Raw genomic sequence first — 5,680 nt, forward strand, 5'->3', positions numbered from 1 at the left:
ACCGGTTGCAATTGCAGAAATTCACAATTAAATGAAATGTTATTTTTTTGCTATTGGCCTCTGTATGCTTCATTTTCTCTGCAGGTGCAGGGTAGGCCATGGTGTTATGATGGACGTGTGTCTGCTGAAACTTAATTGCAAAAGCACATTGTGTATGTTGCTGACCAAGGAACTGGTCCTGTCAGGGATTGAGTATGCAGCCTGCAGCCCTGGCATGTGATGATGGTTCTTATTTGGTAGTCTAGCTGAAGGAGCGTTGGATCAAAGCGTTCTGGGTGTCCCTGCCTCTCTGGAGGTTATCCAGGTCAGCGTCCATGCCCTCAGCGTTCTCCTGACTGTGCTCGTCCTCGGACTCACTACAGGGCTCATCATCTGTTGCCTGCGCAGCTGTGTCAAGATCCTCTTCCTCCAGTGGGTCCCCCCTTTGTCAGTGCCAGATTGTGGAGAGCGCAGCATGCAACCACTATCAGTGGCACATGATCTGGGGGTTATTGAAGTGCAGCCCCTGAATGGTCCAGGCATCAGAAGCGCATCTTCAGAAGACCTATTGTTCTCTCTACTGCCGCCCTTCTGGAAGCGTGGCTCCTATTGTACCGCTGCTCGGCCTCTGTTCTTGGGCAGTGGAGAGGCTTCATGAGCCACCTTTTGAGGAGATAGCCCTTTCCACCCAGCAGCCATCCATCCAGTCGGGCTGGAGCACTGAAGAGCCTCGGCACCTGGGAGTGTCTGAGGGATGTAAGCATCATGGGAGCTGCCAGGGTATCTTGCACAGACTTGCAGAATCTGCATCCTGTGGTCACAGACTATCTGCACGTTCATGGAGTGGAAGCCCTTCCTGTTGACAAAGACTCCAGGCTCACCTGCTGGCGCCTTTATGGCCACATGTGTGCAATTGATTGCTCCCTGGATGCAGGGAAACCCAGCAATCGCTGCGAAGCCTCTGGCTCGCTCTGCCTGGCTGGTCTCGTCCGTACGGTAATGAATGAAAGTCAATGCATGTCTGGACAGAGCAGTTTGACGCAATGTGGTTAACTGATTGGGACACTCCACAAAGATCCCCCACTGACCCTTGGAAAGAGCCGGAGACATAGAAGTTGAGGGCCACCATGACCTCCAGCGCCACAGGCATGGGGTGTCCACCCACACAGTCGGAGCTGATCTCAGGGCCGATCCTCTGACAGATGGAGGTCACTGTCTCCCTAAGAGACAGAGCCTCCATCGTCATTGTACTTCAGACATATTGAGGTAGCTGCATCGCCGCCTGTAAACCCTGGCAGCAGGATAGTGGCGTCTTCTGCGGCCCCTTCTGCCTTGCACTTCTGTTGGCCCTGCGCCCCCTTGTGCCTGCGCCTCTCCATCCACAGGTCCCTCCCCTGGAAGCTGCATTGGGACACCTGGCCTCCTCCCCCTTCTGGCCCTCTCATCCTCCTCAAAGGAGGTGCCTCCAGCGGAGACCACAATCTCCATTACCAATGTAAGGGAAGGCTGCCTGATATCTGGAAGGCCCCACACAGTGTGAATCCTCCAGGGGCCTGAGAAACAATAGTTGCGTCCTGAACTGAAGCCTCTAAAATCTCTGAATGCAGCTCTGAAGCGAGATGAAGCTGTCCTGTTCACAGAAGCAGCAGCAGCAAGTGATTTCCTGCACTCCTCACTATTCGCTTTGACAAGGCCAATGACACCTCTTATCCCGCCCGTGGATGAGGTTTTACAAATTGTGGCCTGCCCGCCTGCCCGTTTTGCCCACGCAACGGCCTAAAAATCACATGGGCTATGTAAAGTCGGAGACAATTGTTGTCTCAAGAGTCTTAACTGGCTACTTAATTAATGGCGGGCGCGCCTCCGTCTCCATCGCGTGCCCGCCTAGCCAAATATTGCGAGAATGCGCGTTGACGTCGGCACGCTCGAGCAGGTCAGGCGCGTGCCCACCTGCCAAGCTAAAATTTCTGCTCCATGTATTTTTTTTTCCCTGTGAGAACGGGTTTAGCTGCCTTAACCTCTTTCTATCTCATTTCTATGCTCCCACACAGCTTCCATCTCAGCTCTCCATACTCTGGCTGGGCCACTCAAAAATGGTGATGCTAACACTGAACAGCTCCACACTAACACTGAGCAGCACCCTCCATAACTGAAGATTTTTAGGTGATATTGAAGACAATATGGTGCTCTTTGAGCATTGGAGATAATTGATACTAACAGTGTAACTTGTCTGTCAATATGGAAACCTGAAATGGTCGGGATCCATGGCAGACTTTTAGGAGAAGCCTCAGCTGGCACAGAGGATGATCTGCTAATCCTAGTACAGGCTGACCCTATGGATGACCTTTGTTGTGATGCTCCTCCCAGAGTTGTGGGTTGACAAGTCATGTACAGAATTTTTCTACAAAGGTCATTAGTACTAAAGTTAAAAACAGTCCATTTTCATTTTTATTATGTAAGAATGTTAAAATAATTTTAATTGTATTTTCATGTAATATTTATTTTTATATCCATTCTGCATTCTAGGAAATTTTCTCAATATTGGAAATAGGTTATATTTTAAAATAAAGAGAAAATAACCTCCAAATTCTATTGACTGTAATCCCAACAGTTTCTTCAGGGTCATGATTTACAGTGCCATCTAAAGGAACATAGGAACAGGGGTAAGCTATTTATCCCTTCAAATGGGGTTCCAAATGAGATCATGGATGATCTGCAACCTAAAAATTCAAAATTGAGACATTGCTGGCCTGGGAACCAACATAGGTCAGTGAGCACAGGGATAAACGGAACTTGCTGCAAGTTAGCACGGTGGCAGCAGAGTTTTGAATAAGCTCAAGTTTATGGATGATGGAGTTGGGAGGATGGCCTGGAAAGCATTGAAACAGTCACGTCTAGAGTAACAAAGGCAATGGTGAGGGTTTCATCAGCAAGTGAGCTGATGCAGGAGTGGAGTCTTGAATGTTATGGAGGTGGAAGAAGGCAATCTTAGTGATGAAGTGGATATGTAGTTAGAAGCACATTTCAGAGTCAAATACGACACCAAGGTTGCAAATGTTCTGGTTCAGCCTTAGACAGTGGCCAAGAAGAGGGGTAGAGTTAGTAGCTTGAGAACTCGGTTTTATTGTGTTTACTGAAGACATTGGGCTGGATTTTTTCCGCCCCCCCAACATGGGGCTGAACCACGCCAGGTGGGCAAAAAAGGGCTGCTGGACATGATTCGGGATTCCTGCCCCCAATCTCAGTGCTGGCGCTTTTGAATGGTGGGAAAGAGGACAGTCACGAGCCCACATCCGGCTGTCCCAAAGTTACCATCTCCATTTTGCAGGATTGGGCATTTCAGACACCCCGCAATTTTCAAGGAGTTGGGCTGGCTTTTGAAAGTGACATTAATCACACCAGCTCAGAGGTGACATCAACCATTGGGGTGCCACGGTTTGGAGTCAAGAACCATATTACAGGTCAATTCAAAAGTTGTTTGAATTGTATGGGGGTGCGGGGTGGGAAGGTTTGGGTAAGTGGGTAGAGGGTGATGCAGGTGAGCGGGCTGAGGCGGTGAGGGTTAGGGAGCCTCACACTCATCTTCAGAACTGGGCCCATGTCCCAGTGAATTGAAGCAGGCCTTTTAACCAGGCTACCTCGACATTGGCCCACTTCTAATTCTGTGTCAGGCCTGTTGCGGAATGCAGTGGCCACAACTCCATCCCATCCTTGCCACCCCACCATGAAGATAGTGTGATTGGGCATTGCTGGTCAGGAGACAGATGCTGGGAATTGCCCAAATCCTGGTTCCCACCTCCAAGATGAAACTCTGATCCAATGGCTTTGGTCTTCCCAATATTTCATTGCAGTAAATTTCTGTGCATCCAGTGCAGTATGTCAGGCAAACAGTATGACAAATTAGAGTCAGTGAAGTGTTCAAAAGAGCTGGTGGTGAGATCAAACTGGATGTCATCAGCTTACATGTAGAACCTAATATTTTGTTTCAGATTTTTGAGGAGAAGGATGATGACAGCCGATTTGAAGGGGAGGGAGACAAAACCCAAGGAGAGAGAACTGTTAATAATATCAGCAAATGTGAGGGTCAAGAAAAAAAGCTGCTTGATCAACAATTTGGTGGCAATTGGGTTGAATGAGCAGGAGGTGGGTTTCATGGACAAGGTGAGCTCAGAGAGGTCATGACAGTAAATAAAAGAGAAACTGGAGGAAAATGTGAGTTCAAGGTTGGGGCAGAGATGAACATCAAGTGAAGTTTGCCCTGAAGGGCTGGGGAAAGAAGGGCATCAATAAAGACAACCGATTAGATGGTCTTAAATTTAATGTAAAAAAGCCCATGAGCTAAATTTTCCAAGCTCATAAGCACTGCCAAGGCTTCTCATGCAGTGGGAAATTTATTGGAAAATCATGGGTCATGCCAATAAATTGCCCTGTGCCTGCAAGGCACCACCTGAGGTCCTAGAAAATGTTGTCCTGAGTGAAATATCTATGCCAGCAGCTGGAGAGCTGCCATCATTGAAAACTGCAAGACTAGTCCTTCTTGCCAATTGTATTAGGTTCCCACTGCCTGAAGCAAACAGATGCGTGGAACACAATTAGAAATGGGATTGGCTGGGAGGCACAATTTCAGCAATAACTCTTAAAGGGCCTTTTCTATTTGAAAAGAAAGGCAACCATAAAGGAGGCCAGATTAATGTTGGAGAACTGTCCTTCAAGAAGATGTATTACAAATGCTACGAAAGTAAGATTTTAGCAAAATGGTGATGCTCTTTGAAGTGGAAGACCAACTCTCATAAAAGCAGAAGTGTTAATTTGAAGGATGGAGGTACCAGAAAGAGTAATTGACTGGAACCTCACAGGTCTGTGGGATTTGGAAACAAATGAGGAACTGTAAGAGAATGAGAAGGCATGCCAAAGAAAGTGTCTGTGCCTTTGCATGCTTTATGAACACTGGCATTGTGCACATGGCACAAATTAAAACTGAGTCTCAGCTCCCTCAGAGAAGTACCAAGCAAAACAGCCAAATATATTTTCCTCTTTTCTACACAATTGCCAAGAAGCTGCAGGGCACATTTTTTGGATGGCACATTAGCAGCTGGCATTGTGATTTATGAATGTTGAAAGCTGTGCTCAAACCTGCAGTCCATTGATAATTTACATGCATTCTGCTTTGGATTGCCTTTACCCAAAGAGGGACATGGATGGCTGCCTACTGCTCTGCCAATTTCTAATAGCTGGATGTCCTCTCTGTGCTTCTACCATGAGCACTAAAGCATCAGGGGAATTGCTAATTTGAAAGAGCTATGTAGATTTGACTAGTTAGCCCTTTTGGTGTCTGCAAGCAGCAGAAAAGGCAGATTTTGAATGTATGCTGCCTTATTCAGCAAGCGTTCTCCATTTATTTGTCACATTGCTGCCTTTATTTTTTGAGACTTTGGTGTCTTATTTGACCTCGATATGAGCTTCCAACCACATATCCTAGCCACACGATGAATGCCTACTTTCACCTTTGTAACCTGTCTCAACTCTGACCCTTATCTGCTCCTGAATCCTTCTTTGTTACCTCTAGATTTAACTACATCAAAGCATTGCTTCCATCTTCCATCCTCTATAAACTTAAACTTATCAAAAGCTCTGCTGCCAATGCCCTGACTCACACTAAGTTGAAGGGTCATGTGGACTCGAAACGTCGACTCTTTTCTTC

The sequence above is a fragment of the Cetorhinus maximus genome, chromosome 3 (genome assembly GCF_964194155.1).
Source record: "Cetorhinus maximus chromosome 3, sCetMax3.hap1.1, whole genome shotgun sequence".
Classification (NCBI taxonomy): domain Eukaryota; kingdom Metazoa; phylum Chordata; class Chondrichthyes; order Lamniformes; family Cetorhinidae; genus Cetorhinus; species Cetorhinus maximus.